Here is a 17,403-nt window from a genome sequence, read left to right as displayed (position 1 = left end):
TTGGGGTTGCCGATTTCAATCCATGGGCCCCATGGGTAGCTTGTCCGCTAGAGTTAGTATAGTAACTGTATGCATTTAAGAGGGTCGCACGCATGAAGGAGTTCATAGGGGGATATGCCACCTAGAGGCGCTGCAGTGCTATTCTCAATAAAGTCAATTATGACCACTGCTTGTCTATTAGGGGAATTGAATCGCAACGCCGGGCACGGCTGTTCATCGCAGGCGCTTCACTAGGTTATTAAGGCCCCCACTTTACCAACTAAAAACAACACACTAGTCATAGATACGGGAGCAACGGCTGTCGCTACAAAATGGCGGTACCTTATTTAGGGCCCGTAGTGTCGTAGTTCAGTGAAAATGTGCCAGTTTATCTTTGTGCGCGACGCCTCTGCGATGCATTGCGAAGAAGTGCATGCTTCCCAGCGACGCAATTCATCGCTTGTCATCGCTGGCCCAGTTGAGGTGCTTCTGAGCGCATGCACGCATTATTTGAGTGTGTTGTGGACTCCAGGGTGCCTGCAGACTACCTTTGCTGGAGCCTGCAGCAATCGCAGATGGATATCGTAACAACACCACAGCAATAGCATTTTGGCAGGTCAGGGCTCTTATGTGCAGTTATGAAATGAGACTTCGAACGGAGGAAGGTGTTGGAACTGCTGAGTGCGCAGTGCTTGTGATGAAGAAATGCCATTGCACTGTGTCTAGGAAAGCGAGCGATTCTCGGACGCTGATTTTGTTTACGACGCTGTGGCTCCGATACATCACCGGCGACAGTGCAGCCATCTCAAACGACTGCTGCGATGCGCACTCCTCAGCATCGTCGTCCCCCTCGGCGCATCGACGATTTGCAACCAGCTACAGTTATGTGCCGATGATTATTTACTGTGCGCTACGTCGCCGCAATTCAGACAAGGAAACCGTGTTGTGGGGTCATCTCAGCCCGAGAAATATGCATAAGCCAGCGACAGTCAACGCTTTGTTTTTGGTAGCGGTGCTCACTACATCACCGATAACAGTGCGTTGTGCATGTTTTTATGTCGGCGGTCAAAATTGTTGATGCCCCTCAGCTCGGCACCACGTCGCTGTTGCCGAAGAATAATTTGGGCGTGGCCAACCATGGTGACTCGGTGCACAAGAATTACGTGCCTCGCGCGGGGCGTGACCTCTGGTTTTGATTGACAGGCGAACTCGTGCTAAACTCGTACATCGGGAAACCCCCTCCGAGTTCAACTCGGGAACATGGCGGCGGCTGCAGCAGCCTGTGTCATTGCATCCAGCGGCAGCAAGCATCAGTATGACCGTCTCGACCCGTTCACGTACATGATCGACGCGAAGTTTCAGTGTCATTTACGCCTGTCGGAGACATCAATGGGCTGGATGTGTGACGAGCTAGGCGAAGATTCGTCTGTGGAGACTGCGTGCCGGGCTTCATTGGCTCACCGTCGAAAAACAAGTCCTCTGCGCCCTCTGTTTCTACGGGACTGGGAGTTTTCCGGGAAGCGTCGACGCCGAGCGTTACATTGGACGTCATCAAACTGCTCTTAGCCGCTGTGTCAGAGATGTGTCTGACGCGCTTATCGATTCGGCAGTGCATAAGCGGTGGCTGGCTTTCCCGGAGACTGCGGCTGAGCGGGCATATATAAAAGAACGCTTCGTACTTCGCCGGAACATTACGGGCGTAGGCTGGTGTGTCGACAGAACGTACGTAGGAATTAAGGCGTGTTCAATGTCAGCGTTACTGTGATTAGCATTGAAGTAATGTCTAGACACGCCATATTGCCAAATTTGTCACTCCTGTGCAGCCGACTGAAATTTTGTGTTACCGACATCTCACATGCGGTTGCCTATGATAGTGACCTCTTCACTGGTTGGAGACTTTTTGCCGATTGTTCTACTTATCTGTCAAAGCGCCTTCCAAATGGCTCACATTCTCGGGAAAGAGGTTAATTAAGTATCAACAGATAAATGGATATCACAAATTGTGTGAAGTTACTATGAATGTTAATCTCATAAAGAACTTGGGGTTCTTCATTGGTGAAGTTACTTCGTATAATATGAATTTTGGTCAGGCGTCATCTACCGGCCGCTCTAAGAAACAGCGAGGCATTCCACGATTCGTTGCAGCACGAGATGCGGATGTTGTGCCAAGCCTGTTGTGCCTATGCATTTTTGGCGAAATGAAAACGCATTGAGAATCTTAGTGTGTTGGTTTGCATGAAGAAAATACTTCAGATCGTTTGCTCTGTTCACTGTTGATACATGTGCCAGAGGTTCATTGTATCTTGTTTATTTGGGGGGGGGGCACTGTTTTTCTGTTTGGACAAATCATAGTTTTCCGTCTCAAAATGGGGCTCTAATTCTTAAGCAGTAGAAAAATGCAGGTCCAATGCTCTGCAGAATTCGGTGTGCGTGAAGATGGTATGAACCACCAAGGTAAAATTACCTATCGGGATAAATCTGGTGCAGATGCCAATGAAAACTGGGTCTTTTACCCGTCATCATAAAAATAAAAATTGCAAAAATTATAGACATTTTGTACAGCTTTAGAGCAATGATTACACAAGATGTTTGGTGTTTGGTGTTTGTTTATTGGTTTCTTTCCAATACAAGGAAAAAGCGAAGGGAGAGCTAAAGGCTACTAGCCTGACGAGGCCCTCCCTCCGTATACAGTTTCGACAACATTACAAAAGAGATTTGAGAAAAACAGCACACACATTTGTAGTTACACTCTACACAGTTCTATGTCATAGAGGATCTAGTTCATTTCACTGCACACAAATATATAAAACAGATTTCTTGTCATAGATGTGACAGAACGGGAAAAAAAAACATATGAACGCAAATGCAAAATGTCAATCATCGTAGCGAACATATGAAAAAAAGAGAAAAAAAAGGCGACATCCAACACACAGTAAAAGAGCACTGTTTTACAGACAAACGCTACATATGGTTTTAAATGAGATGTCACTGGTAGCGAATTTCTTTCTCGATAACCATTGTTTTGAATGTTTTTTTCTTAATCGATTTATTGAGGTCGACATCATCTGGAAGTTTATTTAGAAGCACCGGAATTTGGTAATTTAAATGTTGTTTTCCATAATTCGTGCGTGTTCGAGGCTTTCTGCGCTCTTGCCTTCGAAGGGCGAGCGTGTGTGTTTCAGCGGGATTGCTAAATGCGTGTAGTTTATGTTTTTGTACATACTGCAATAACTTGAAGCAATAAATTTCATCAGCTCTTAGCAGAGAATACTTTACAAACAGTGGACCTGTTGGCAAGTCTTGTGGGTGTCCTGCATATCTTTCGAGTAGGCGAAGTACACGCTTCTGAAACTTTAGTATTCGGAGGTAGTTTCTACTAGAGGTTGTACCCCAAACCAAAATACAGTAGGAAAGTCTGGAATAAAAGAGAGTATAATAAAGAGAAACTTTAAGCCACAAAGGTATAAGTGAGCTTATTCTATACAAGCAGCCGAGCGATCTACTGAGCTCCAAAGCAAGATTATCAATGTGGGTGTTCCAAGACAAATTTTCTTGGAACCATACTCCCAGAAATTTTTGCTTCACCTCTTGTTTTAACGGAGTGCCCCGAAAGGTAATATGAATATCATTCTTCATTGGCTTGTTAATCGGAGCGAATATAATATATTTGGTTTTATTAGTATTCAACTGTAACCTGTTGGCATGTAACCAGTCAGAAAGTGACTCCATATACTTATTAACAATCTCCTGAAGCTCTGTAAGGGTACGTGCAGTGAAGAAAATATTCGTGTCATCTGCGTACATTATTAGTTTAGGGGAATTATAGATGCTACAGAGATCATTAATATAGACTAAGAATAATAGCGGTCCAAGAATAGAGCCTTGAGGAACACCTTGTTTAATTACTATTTTTGTAGTCGTTCCTTGGTGGACACTTACATATTGAAGCCTATTGCTTAAGTAACTCTCTATCAGTTTAAGGACGACGCCGCGAACACCGTATCTTTTTAGTTTAATTAATAGCACATCATGACACACTGAGTCAAAAGCTTTTCGTAGATCTACAAACAGTCCTAGCGTGTAAAGCCTGTGCTCAAAGTTATGTATAATATCATGCTTGATACTGAGAAGTGCGTCCTCGGTAGATTTTCCTTTTTGAAATCCGAACTGCATGTCACTTATTACCCCATATTTCGCAAAGAATTTTTCTAGTCTTATATTTATGGCCCCTTCAAATACTTTCGATAGAACAGGCAGGACCGAGATTGGCCTATAGTTGCTTATGTCTCCTTCAGCACCACCCTTGTGAATAGGACAGATACGGGCTATCTTGAGCGAGTCAGGGAAGATTCCAGTCTCAAACATTTTATTTATTATGTCTGCTAGGATGGGGGATAGGATTTCAGACACATGTTTAATTGGCATTGCTTTAATTTCATCAGAACCAGAAGCAACATCATTTCTAATCCCATTGATAAGTTTGTTGATTTCGTGAGGAGTTACTGGTGCGAGAACCATAGAGTTCACTATCGTAACGCTGTTATCAACCAAGTTATGCTCTTCATCATTTTCCTGCTCGTACACTGCGCTCGTGGCAAAATAGGCGTTAAGGGCGGTGGCCGCTTCAAGACCGGTTAGTGTGCCTGTAGGTGTGACTATTTTTAGTACGGTACATTGTTCTTTCTTCCCAGTTAGATTTTTTACTTCATTCCATATTTTCCTAGGATCCTTACCTATTTTGGCAAAAACCTGTTCATAATATTCTACCTTAGCATTTTTAATTTCACTGCTCAGTTTATTTCTATACTGTTTGAAAGTGATTAGGGCATCTTCTCCTCGCGTTTTTAAAAACATATGGAACAAACGGTTCTTTTTTGTTATTTTCTTTAATAAGGAGTTGTTAATCCAGGGCTTCCGTATTCTTTTACATCTTGGCCTACTCAGTTCCGTTGGAAATGCTTGATTGTAGCATGCAATAAGTTTATCAAGAAAAATATTGTACGCCTTACTAGGGTCGTCTTCTTTTAATACGCATGCCCAATCAACGGTAGCAACCAGAACGCAAAAGAGTTTCAATGACTGATCATTTATCCTGCGGATGATCTTCTTTGGTACATGACTACGTTTACCACACAAAGAGGGGATAAGACAAAAAGCTGGAAGGTGATCACTAATTCCTAGCGTCAACAATCCAGCAGCACAATTCGGTGGGTGTATGTTCGTAATACATACATCAAGCAAAGTTGCAGTATTGGGTGTCACTCTTGTTGCTTCGACGATAGTGTTTACGCATGCGTAAGATGTGACTAATTCTGTCAGTTGTCTTGAAGGGGCATCATGCGATAGCATATCTATGTTGACGTCACCCATTATCACGAAAGACAGACCAGTACAAGTAAGGTGTCGCAGTAGATTGTCTAGGAACTCGAAGAAATTTGTTTTGTTACCTGCGGGTGGCCTATAGATAACGGCAGCTACATTATTTTCCACATGTATGGTAAGGCACTCAACATCATTGTTAACGACCGAAAAATCACGCAAAACTTCATGAGACATAGGTCGTTTGATGTACGCGGCTACGCCACCGCCCCTTCCATGCGACCTAACAGCACCTTGATAAGCATAGTTTTGAAAGAATGGGGGTTGTTCTTCAACTCTTAACCACGTTTCTGTGAATAACATCAAATTAAATTCAACGGTCAATGAAGTGAAGAAGTCGCGTAATTCTTCTTGTTTGTTTCTTATACTGCGCACGTTCAAGTGGAACACTCGCAATTGGTTCTGAGTAGTCTCTGCCAAAGAATTGAAGGCGTTTATAGTATAGTAGTGAGAAGAGTTTAAAGTTGCCATATTCTTACTTGTTGCTATTTCTGGCATGTGGTTAATCACTTCACTTAGTTTCGCGGGACATTTTTTCCAGGTCACTCGTAGCGTTTATCCGCAAAGTTGCAGACTGTTCGTCCCTTCGAGCAAAGATTTTGCCACCGTTTGTCCACACAAACTTCCAGCCTACTTCACGCTTTTTCTTTGTCGCCGCACCGAGAAGCTGCTTACCATGACGGGTAAGATGCTCATTCACGTAGACTGGCTTAGATTCTTCAAAACCCAGTTTTGTAGTGTTAATCCGGATTTTTCTGGCCTTCTGAAGGACAGCATTGCGTTTTGTGCGTCGGACAAAACGAACGATGATATTTGTCTCATCATGTCTTGCAGTCGGCACTCTGTGGCATGCATCAATGTCGGCATCGGTAATTTCTTCGTCCACAAGCGCACCAATCTTTTTAATTATGATCACTGGCTCGCCATCAAGTGGCACTCCCTTAATTTCGAGGTTATTTCCCCTCTGGTATTGCTCCAGCTCCTCGATGCGGCGTGACAGTCGCGCGTTGTCAGCTTTAAGATCTTTATTTTCTTGAAGCAAATTATGAATGTCATCTCTTAGTGTCCTTAGGTCCTGAATGTCTTCTTTCAGTGTCTTTACATCTTGCAAGCTATCTTTGATTGCCCTGAGCTCAGCTCTCAGCTCCCGCCGCAAGTCCTCAATCGCTTTAGCCGTTTCCCCTGGCATAATAAATCGATGCAAAAGTAAACAAAGATTTACAACAAGTAAATCAGCAGCAGACTAGGCCACATGTACATTCGGCAGGTGCGTTCGGCAGCGGTGCACTGGTATTGTTTTGGAATAGCAAAGGACAATGCTTACCTGCAAAGAGCAGATATGAATCTCAGTGACGTTGAACACAGGTGCACCGCTGCCGAACTGCCGTGAGGAAGGATTCGGCGATCCCTTTTAGGATGTGATATACTCAAACGTGTAAAAGCTTGCCGCAGTGGCAAAAAGTAGGATAACCGACATGCAGCATATTTTGGCATTGAACGTGTCTTGTAACTGCTATTTTTACTGTAAGCCTCGCTGTCACGCCTTTCCCTCCGGCACTCCCTTTACTGAAACGTGAAATTGTCTTTCGATTGGTGTCATGTTGATGATGGTAACGGCAGCAGTAAGGCTGGGAATGCCGCTTTGATTCCTGTTAGTGTAGTGGTAAAGAATATGGCATGTACATACACCTGTGCTGCAAAATTTAACACTTGTGCAGAGTTTTTGGCGAACTAATTTGTGTTGGGACATGTCAAAGATGTGCGCCATGGTGGCCTAATAACTAGAGTATTGGAGAGGTTGAAGACTGGGTGTATTGGTATAGAAGCTTGTAGTTGAATTGTACAACAATCGATGGGACACTTGATGTTGAATTGTACAACAATTCGACGGGACACAAAGAAGAGATATACGCACAGCAGAACGCTCTGTTGTGTGTGTAACTCTTCTTTGTGTGCCGTCGAAATTTGCGCAATCCAACTTCAAATAGAGCATTGGGCTTCTTTGGTGCAGGACCGAGGAACTGTGAGTTATTCGTCAACATGCCAGTGCCTTGCCACACAATTATGGAAGTCTGAAGGTTTACAAGGAAACCTTTTTTTTCAAATCCACCTGCTCATGTAATACAAGCACTGATTGAAAGAACCTTCATACAAAAATAATGGTGAAATGAATGGCCTGGGAAAAGCGTAATTTGTATATCGACACTGTTGACGTAATCGGTGCCACACCAGACTCAACAATTGTACTAGACTGAGCAGTTTGTTTCCTTTGTGAAGCACAAGCTTCCATTACATGCTGTAAAGATAACCAAGCTCAGTTTATTTAGACGTGCTAGACGACATTCATTGTAGTCTGTTTTTGATTCTGAAGAAGTGTAAAACACCACCTCTTTTTCAAGGACGTCTTGGGAATATTTGGCGAGACCTTTTTACAGCCCCTCGTAGTGGAAGTGTCGCCAGCCAGCTTTGCTTGGATGCATTCAGACATTTCTGTTCCTAATCATTGCGTGCAATCGAGTTGCTAAAGTCTATGCAACTGGTGCAAGACCTTACGTGATTACATAGTCGGATATCGGATAACGCCAATGTATGAATGCCTCTAACTCTACAGCAAGAATAGAACTAGCAGAACTTTCGAAGTTAATCAACAAGCGTAAGACAGCTGCCATAAGGAACTATATTATGCATAGAATCGAACACGCTCGCTCGAATGGAGGAAGTCTAAAAGCAGTGAAGAAGAAACTAGGAATTGGCAAGGATCAGATGTATGCATTAAGAGACAAAGCCGGCAATATCATTACTAATATGGATTAGATAGTTCAAATGGGTGAGGAGTTCTATAGATATTTATACAGTACCAGTGGCACCCACGACGATAATGGAAGAGAAAATAGTCTAGAGCAATTTGACATCCCACAAGTTATGCCGGAAGAAGTAAGGAAAGCCTTGGGAGCTATGTGAAGGGGGAAGGCAGCTGGGGAGGCTCAGGTAACAGCAGATTTGTTGATGGATGGTGGGCAGATTGTTCCAGAAAAACTGGCCAACCTATATACGCAATGCCTCAGGACCTCGAGTGTACCGGAATCTTGGAAGAACACTAACATTATCCAAAGACTTGAAAAATTATAGACCGATCAGCTTACTATCCGTTGCCTACAAAGTATTTGCAAAGGTAATCGCAAATAAAATCAGGAACACCTTAGACTTCGGTTAACCACAGGAACAGGCAAGATTCCGTAAAGGCTACTCAACAGTACACCATATTCACACTATCATTCAGGTGATATAGAAATGCGCGGAGTGTAACCAACCCTTATAAATAGCTTTGATTGATTACGAGAAAGCGTATGATTCAGTCGAAACCTCAGCAGTCATGGAGGCATTACGGAATCAGGGTGCAGACGAGCCGTATGTAAAAATACTGAAATATATCTATAGCGGCTCCACAGCCACCGTAGTCCTCCATAAAGAAAGCAACAACATTCCGATAAAGAAAGGAGTCAGGCAGGGAGATACGATCTCTCTAATGGTATTCGCAGCGTGTTTACAGGAGGTATTCAGAGACCTGGGTTGGAAAGAATTGAGGATAAGATCTAATGGAGAATACGTTTATAACTTGCGATTCGCTGATGATATTTCCTTGCTTAGTTACTCAGGGGACGAATTGAAATGTATGCTCACGGACCTGGAGAGGCAAAGCAGAAGGGTTGGTCTAAACATTAATCTGCAGAAAACTAAAGTAATGTATAACAGCCTCGGAAGTAAACAGCAGTTTACGATAGGTGGTGAGGCACTGGAAGTTGTAAAGGAATGTATCTACTTAGGGCAATATTGACCGCGGATCCGGATAATGAGACTGAAATAAATAGAAGAATAAGAATGGGCTGGGGTGCGTTTGCAGGCATTCGCAGGTCATGAACAGCAGGTTGCCATTAGTCCTCAACAGAAAAGTGTATAACAGCTGTGTCTTACCAGTACTCACGTACGGGGCAGAAACCTGGAGGCTTACGAAAAGGGTCCTGCTTAAGTTTAGGACGACGCAACAAGCAATGGAAAGAAGAATGATGGTTGTAACGTTAAGGGACAAGAAACGAGCAGATTGGGGGAGGGAACAAACGCAAGTTTATGACATCTTAGTTGAAATCAAGAAAAATAAATGGGCATGGGCAGGACGTGTAATGAGGAGGGAAGATAACCGATGGTCATTAAGGGTTATGGACTGGATCCCAAGGGAAGGGAGGCGTAGGAAGGGGCGGCAGACAGTTAGGTGGGCTGATGAGATTAAGAGGTTTGCAGGGACGACATGGGCACAATTAGTACATGACCGGGCTTGTTGGAGAAGTATGGGAGAGGCATTTGTGATGATGATGATGATGATGATGATGATGATGATGATGATAGTCGGGTACAACTTTAGGAGGCCGCGGAATCTGCACTTCAAAGGCAGGTGAACACAAGCCTGCATGAATGGACATGCACTCTAGACTGACGTCGTGCTGCCAGACACACTAATACCCGCTCGTTGGAGAGGGACCATTTCTTTAGACGTGGAGGCAATCGGCTGCTGCGCTTTGGTCATCTTGGAAGGCCCTCATCTGTCTTCGGAAGTTGTATACGACTGTAGTGGATGGCGCTTTTCATGCAACAGAAAGGGACAAAGTATACAATTATTTGTCCTATGAAATGGACACATCGCAAGTGAGCTTTGCAAGGGTTTAAGCTGTGTGAAAATTAGTACATGCAAATATATGACATTGTTAAAGAATATTTGGAACCAAATATGCATGTAATGGCATATTTGAATCGGGGAGTGTTGCATCCATATGCACAGTCTACCGGTGATAGCATTATTAGGCTCCTGCTGTTTCCTGTCTTTTCATTGTGAATTACACACACCCTTCATATTGGCGCTAATTAACACGCACTGTATTGTTGCGCATAGAAAGAACAAAGAGCACAATCACATGTGTGCTGCATTAGTGTATTTTTCATTTGCATGGTCCAAGAGTGGCACAGGTTCTCTTACGTTATTGGTCATATTGAAGAGATACCAACTGCATGTTACAATCGTCCTAATATGCACAGCATAATGTCCACTGCAATAATTTTATTCATGCTCTTGAATAATAAACAAAATAGTGAACTGAAAGTTCCTAATAAGGTGTCTTCTGGGGGCTCGACTGGAGAGCAGTGAGGGCACCGATACTACTGTTGCAGAGCAGCCCTCCGCACCTCTGCCACACTCAAGAGCACGTGCCTGGTGCTCGCCTACTGCCACCAGGCGGTTAAGTGCCTCCAGCAACAGAATGTTTTGCTGCAAAAAAAGTGTATTTTTGGAGTGAATCAACCGCATATAAACCATTCTTTACAAATAAATATGTTCGCTGCACTATTGGTACTAAGCGTCCTGAACTGTGGAAGTCTCGTGTAGTATGCATAATAAAACAATGTGGCGGGACAACGTTGCTTTATTTTTCATAACTGGGGTTGTCTTTTTCAGAGCCAGTCGTCACGTTGATTAGTGTGCCAGCAGCTGAGGTGTCCCACACCTTCACGAGTTTACTGTCAGTACCACAAACCTATTTTTGTTCACTGCAAAACAAAAGCCTTTCCCTACAATCCCGTCTTATGCGAGCTGATTGCATCCTATGCCTACAAATATCATATTTTTGTCCCATTAAGCAATTTTCTACCATCCTTGGCTGCAGTCTTTTCTCCTTGACATCCATTCTGTCACGCTTATGTAATCACCTGTTATGAAGTGGCAACAAGGAACAGATTCCATTTTTTTTTCTTAATCTCATCTAGCATATCAGTTGCCACGGTTTTCTACGCCACTGCCTTCCTGCCTTACTGCTATCTTCAACAATTTTTGTTACTTCCCTTTCTACACACTCAGCGACTTCTCAAGTTTCTTTAGGAACCTCCAGGTTTATGTCCCATATTGCATAACCCGTAGAATGGAATGATTGTGCACTTTTTTCAAAGGTATCGGTAACGTGGCGATCACGATTCAGTAAGGCCTGCCATGTGCTGTTCAACCCGCGAAATTTTTGTATAAGTTTCCTGCTTTATATCAGTACCTGCTATTCATATACCCTTCCATAGACTGTGTGGGCTGAATGTCACTCATGGATTTCTGTTATCTCAGCAAGTTAGCGAACGTTACCTTTATCCTTTCCATATTTTCGCGGGCCCACGTGCATGTTAAAGCACGAGCCCTAACTGCTTCTCAATGCATTTTAAACTGCTGGTCATTCACTTCGTTACTACGAAAATGACTTAATCCGTGCAGTATTATTATGCTAAATACGACACAGTAGAAATACACTTATCTGCAGTTTGTCGATGTCTCCTTCACTTTGCTGGTTGCGAGATCTATCATCGGCACCACCTCTTTGTCGCATCGTAGCTATATAGGCTGTCTTCCTTCTGCACACACTATGTAATATTCGTGACGCTAGCAGTCAGGTAGGGTGGAGCAGCTTAGCGCGCTCAGAAGCAGCACAGGACAGGTCGTTTCTTCAGCATTACGCCGTGAGCAGTAGGTGCGCGTTAAGATCCGTAAAATTGCCGAAGCTAGTTGCAGTCTCACGGGGTGCACAGAAAGATTGCTCACGGAGGAACAGAACTATCCAAGAAATAGTGATCGTCATCGAGCCTGATAACTATGTCACCCATTGCAAGCTCGTTGTACGAGTTTGTTTACTCTGGGCTTCTTCGATGTTTAGATGCCATGCTCGCCCGGTGAATGGATGTGATTTCGCCACCACAGCATTCCCTTATGGTATAACGCGAAGCCTACTAAATTAAAGACTAGTCTAATACACATTCAGTGTACATCTTGTAAGCTTTAAAGTGCTTCTAAACCACGTTAAAGTAACTAATAATGTAGTACTAACTCATGCTAACTCAGTAATAACGAATTTGTTTTATAACTCGCTTGTGCATGTAATGCCTTCGGTGGAACGACAAACAAGTGAAAGAAGGCACGAACATGCACCGACGGTATGATCACGTGAGCCCCAGTTTGTCGACCGCCCAGAAGGCAACGCCCAAGCAATGATAGCCACGCAGAGTGAATTTATATAAACTAATGAAAATGGTAGCTTGTCGAAAGAAAAACTGTGCCTCGGTGCCATTTGTGCTTTCATCTTGGGGTGTCGCCAGAGCTCGTGAAGATCCCGAGTTTCGCCAAACTCTGGGCATCCTGCATTGCACCCCTTGCTCCCTCGTTTGTTTGTCAAATTTCGCCATACGTTCCAGGTCGTTCGACTAACCTTGTGCCTCTTTACCGATCTCTTATGGCAACGTCGGCGATAAACTTCCGGGAAACTATGTTGTGGAGCCCTTGACGCCCTTCGGCGACTTCCGGTGTACCAATCACGAGACCGTGCATATAAGCCGTCTTAAACCATCCTACAATCCCATTATCGACTCGCCACCGTGAGACGCCACAATGACGAATCTTCTGTTGCAGGGCCATTGCAATGATGAATAAAGTCCAAACGTCACCTCGATATTGCTTCCTTCCTCGAACTCGTGCTAGGTTAGCTCAGTGCTGGTCCGCCTGCGTATACTACTAAAGATAAAAACAGATAAAATGGTCTTCGCTTGTTCTCAGGCGCAAATGCAGACATGTCACTTCCATCGTGAGCTTTCCTCCCTAAAATTCAGTCCCAGCTGGCATCGCCGCCTTGGCGTCGTGCTCTGTAGCCGACGTGGCGGAGCCGGCGAAGAGGCCTAAACTCGGCTACGCAGAAAGTGGTGAATACATCGATTTCATCACCCTACAATGGTCAGAGGCCCTACTCAACGTGTGTCGATCAGCGTTTGGAATATCCTTGCGAAAACTGGAGGGTCCAACACCAAATAAACCCGTATAAGATGAAACATTTACAGAGCACCGGAGAAACGCGTCCGCTCCATGCCAACGGCGAGCAGGCGAAGCCATATCAACCTACACCAAAGGTCAGGGGTTAGACGCGCAATAATTGTCGTGGGTCCGAGTGCTTTAATTAGCTTTGCCTCAATATCCCTTAAAGGTCGAGGATCTCACTCCAACCAATCTTCGCGTGTTCTAGCACCTTAGTTAACATCGCCTTAACACGAACAGTCTTGGGTGTGAGCCCCAGCAATTGTAGCAGGTTCAAGTGTCTTAGATAACTTCGCCGTAATCAACACCAAAGATCGCGGGTGCGACTCCCATCAAAGGCCGTGGGTTCGAGTGCCCTAATTAACTATGCCTAAATTATCACCAAAGATCGCGGATTTAGCTTCCACCTAAAGTCGTGGGTTCAAGAGCCTTAGTTAACATCGTCTTAACACCAAATGTCGCTTAGACTCACACCAATGGTCGTAGGCTCGATTACCTTTGCCTAAATTGTCACCAAATTCATGGGTTATAGTGGCCGTGGGTTGAAGTGCCGTAATTAACTTTGCCTAAATGATCACCAAAGGTCGTGGGTTCGACTGCCACCAATGGTCGTGGGTTCGAGTGCTTGAATTTACTTTTCTTTAATTAACACCAAAGATCGTGGGTTGGCCGTGGGTTCGATTACCCTCAGTTTTAGTTCCTTTAAATTGTGGTGTCGCAACGCCAGGTGGTCAATTGTTTTACAACAGTGGACACCCGACAACGGATGAACCACTTAAAGCGTTCGCCTCAATATTAGGAATGCAGCGCAATATTGTGTTGATTCCAACATGTTTGTAAGGTTCATCTGGTTATGATTTCAAATCAAGCAGGTGGAATAGAGCTCCGACCGTACGAGCGCTTGGTAAGTATATTTTTCAGGGGATAGCATGTGAAACAAGATAGCCTGCAAATAAGCAAGGGTGCAATTAGCATCATTCCTAATGTTAAGTATGTGTGACCGCACCCTCCAATCATTAGACAAGCACACGGCAAGATATATGCATAAGGGCAAGGAGGACATTAGTAATCCCCAAGTGGTAAAGCATGATGATGCGGAATAAGATGAACGATGATGGAAATAAATAAGCGCAGTTTCCTTTGTGTTACGTGATTTCAACCACCTGTCACACCAGTGTTCGATGAGACGAAGATCCCATTGCAACACTGTGGTATCGTTGTTGGTATTGATGCTTTCGTTAAAACTTCAGTCGTCTGTGAATAAACGAATGTGTAATCTTGTAGCTCATTTCTATAAACTAGAAGAAGTAAGGGACCCACAACCGTGCTTGGGGGCGCGCCTGTGAAACCAGAGTATTACGATATGCATGGTTGTTGGCTCACAAGAAATGTTGTCGATTAGTAAGGAAGTCACATAAAAATGAGTACCGTACCCGTGGACGCACTCAAATGAGTGCGTCGACGGGTACAGTACGTTGATATGAAGCCTGGAGCTGATATTACTACTGAATTAGGCTAGAGGGGTAAGGAATGCGTGTTGGCTGAGGTGTTGGGCTGCTAGGCACGAGGTCGCGGGATTCAATCCTGACTGCGGCGGCCGTATTTCGATGGGGACAAAATGCGAAAACACCCGTGTACTTAGACTTAGCTGCACGCTAAAGCACCGCAGCCGGTCCAAATTATTCTGAAGCCCCCCACGCCACGTGCCTCATAATAAATTTGTGTTTTTTGGCACCTAAAAGGCCATCTCTTTTGTTGTTGTTGGCTGGGGTAAAAAGATGAGAGGTAGCAAAAACTTCATGACATGTGAATAAATTGTTTGTTCCGTTACTTTAGAACTAACACTGGGAATTTGCACATGGATGAAAGTTTTGCGCTATTGCGTGAGGCTCCATTTCTGCACAGGAGTGCCTTTGCCAACATTCCAGCCGTAATGCAGAATGGCGCTCTCGAGGGTCTGTTGAAGAATGTTATATAGAACAACACCCGAAAGCACGCTGGTGTTCTTTAGTATTTCTACATTGATTCCAGCCAGTGTTGATTTCAGCCAATGTTAGTTTCAGATACTCAATTATCTTTAATTCACCTTTAGCTTCAAATGCGATACCAGGGGCTTCATAGTGTTCAGAGTCGGGGATAATTTCGGAGAACGCTTACAGGTTCCTTAGTAAATACAGATCAAAAAGTCGAATTTTATGGTTCAGCGACGTCGTCGTTGCGTACAGGGAAGTTCAGATGATCACCGAGTGATAGCAGTAGAAGAGGTCTAGGATTGATAATTTGCCAGAACTTGTCAGCTTTATATTTGTAGCATAGTCTTTAGTGTGGGTAAATACAAGGTGGGTTCAGTCTTGGCACCATTAGGTAGAAATTCCTTGTCAATGATGCAGAACCTACTCCATGTGTAATGTGTGGCGATTGCTTTTCAAAGCAAAGTAGTCTTCTTGTTTTGAAGTGCTGGTAAACCATGGTGCTGAAGCGAGTTTTGTAAGGGTGATGATGGAGATGTGTACGTATGCTAATCCTCTCAATCTATCTTGAAACAATGAGCACTGCGTGTTGATTGAGCGCTGTCAAAATTCTTCGAAAAGAATGCACAAATGTAACTTGATTATTTGGTGATGATATCGTATTCACCCTTATGTTAAACTTTACTACGGTGTGATAGTTCAGAAAGATAAATACCGTGATCTACTGCGTGCTCATTGCGGCTAGGTAGGCGCGTAAACGGAGTAATGTTGTCATGATGAGTTCTGGGCATGAGGTCTAATTTGATAGATGAATGACGGCATCGGGTCGTAGGCTACGTGGTAAGCTGAGATGGGTTAAACTTGAGGATCACTTTCTAAGGTACAGTTCAACGCTGTGAGGAAACGATGGTTAGACGTTATTGGAGGAAGGTTGAAATCGCCCAGCAAGATCAAAGACGGAAAAGCATGCCGCAATGTTTAGCGCGATTGCCGGGCGGCGGAGGGACGTGCATGTTGCTACGCGAATTTCGTGCACGCCTTCATCGAAACGCTTCCCCGGCCCTTCAGTCGCACGACACTCGTGCAAAAATCACGCCATGCGGTTCCAGCTGAATGCGCGTGCGGAAATGGCGCAGCCGCGTGACACATGGTTGTCATGATGAGTTGTGGGCACGAGGTAAAATGTGATAGAAGAATGGACGCATTCGACTGTAAGCTGTGTGGCAAGCTGAGATGAGGTAAACTTGAAGCACGTGTTAGTCAGGACCACTTTCGACGGTAGAATTAAGCGCTGTCAGGAGACGATCGTTAGTGGTTATAGAGGGAAGGTTGAAATCACCGAGCAAGGTTAAATCTGGATCCGCATGGCGCAATCTTTAGCGCGATTGACGCGTGGCGACGGGATGCGGGCGTCGTTACGGCGAACACGCCTACGGAAATCGCGTAGCCGAAAAGCACGCGTCGAGTCGCGTTACCTCGCCCGCGTCCAGCAATGAGAATGCAGCGCAAGTGCTACGCCACGCTATAGTCACGCTTTACTTCCCTAAACACCACCAGATAGTGTTGCCCTCTGCGCGTCTTGGCGGAAAAGCTCGGCGGAACACACGGCAAACACGGAGCAGCCGGCATGCAGGGCGCAGCGGGCCCGCAGTGCTCAAGCCTGTGCCAGCGCGTGAATTCGGGCGTACGCCACAGGCCGTTTTTTGATGAGTGAAACATGCCATGCACTTAGAGTTTTGCGTTACGCGGCCGTGTTATATACGAGCACAGAATGGAGGACATCATGTGCATACTTGGTAAACAGCAGCCGCCTCCGGAAGCCCATAACACGTGCCTATTGGGGGCGAGCTCCACCGCTGGGAAAGCTGGCGCCACCATCGGCCTCACGAAGCATGAGGGATCACGTGGACACAGCGGCCGCGTCGTCTGCTTCGGAAGTCCCGAAGCGAGCTGAAATCGAAAGTTCGAAGTCCTACCTGCGGTGCGGTTCTTATAATGGGATGAGGCTTTCCCGCCTTGAATGTTTGCTTGGCAACATTTGAAATAATTATAATATGTATTCGCTGCCTTTGGAGGCGTGCAGCATGGTAGGCTACTGCTCGGTGCCGCAGTGCCAGACGTTCGCTGCGGAGCCCGGTGTGAGCCTTATTCACACGTGGCCGCAGGACAAGAAGCTCCATGAAACTTGGCTAGCGAAAC

General features: G+C 44.8%; 1 protein-coding gene across 7 annotated transcripts in view; it reads right to left on the bottom strand.

Annotated features, from left to right (window-relative positions):
• LOC139059331 (carbohydrate sulfotransferase 4-like) overlaps positions 1–17,403 on the bottom strand; it is a 47,458-nt gene that overhangs the window by 24,795 nt on the left and 5,260 nt on the right. The gene's annotated exons all lie outside the window — the stretch shown is intronic.

This window comes from Dermacentor albipictus, chromosome 1, assembly GCF_038994185.2.
Source record: "Dermacentor albipictus isolate Rhodes 1998 colony chromosome 1, USDA_Dalb.pri_finalv2, whole genome shotgun sequence".
Classification (NCBI taxonomy): Eukaryota; Metazoa; Arthropoda; class Arachnida; order Ixodida; family Ixodidae; genus Dermacentor; species Dermacentor albipictus.
Note: the sequence above shows the minus strand (reverse complement) of the source record. Positions and strands in the feature narration are given on the sequence as shown.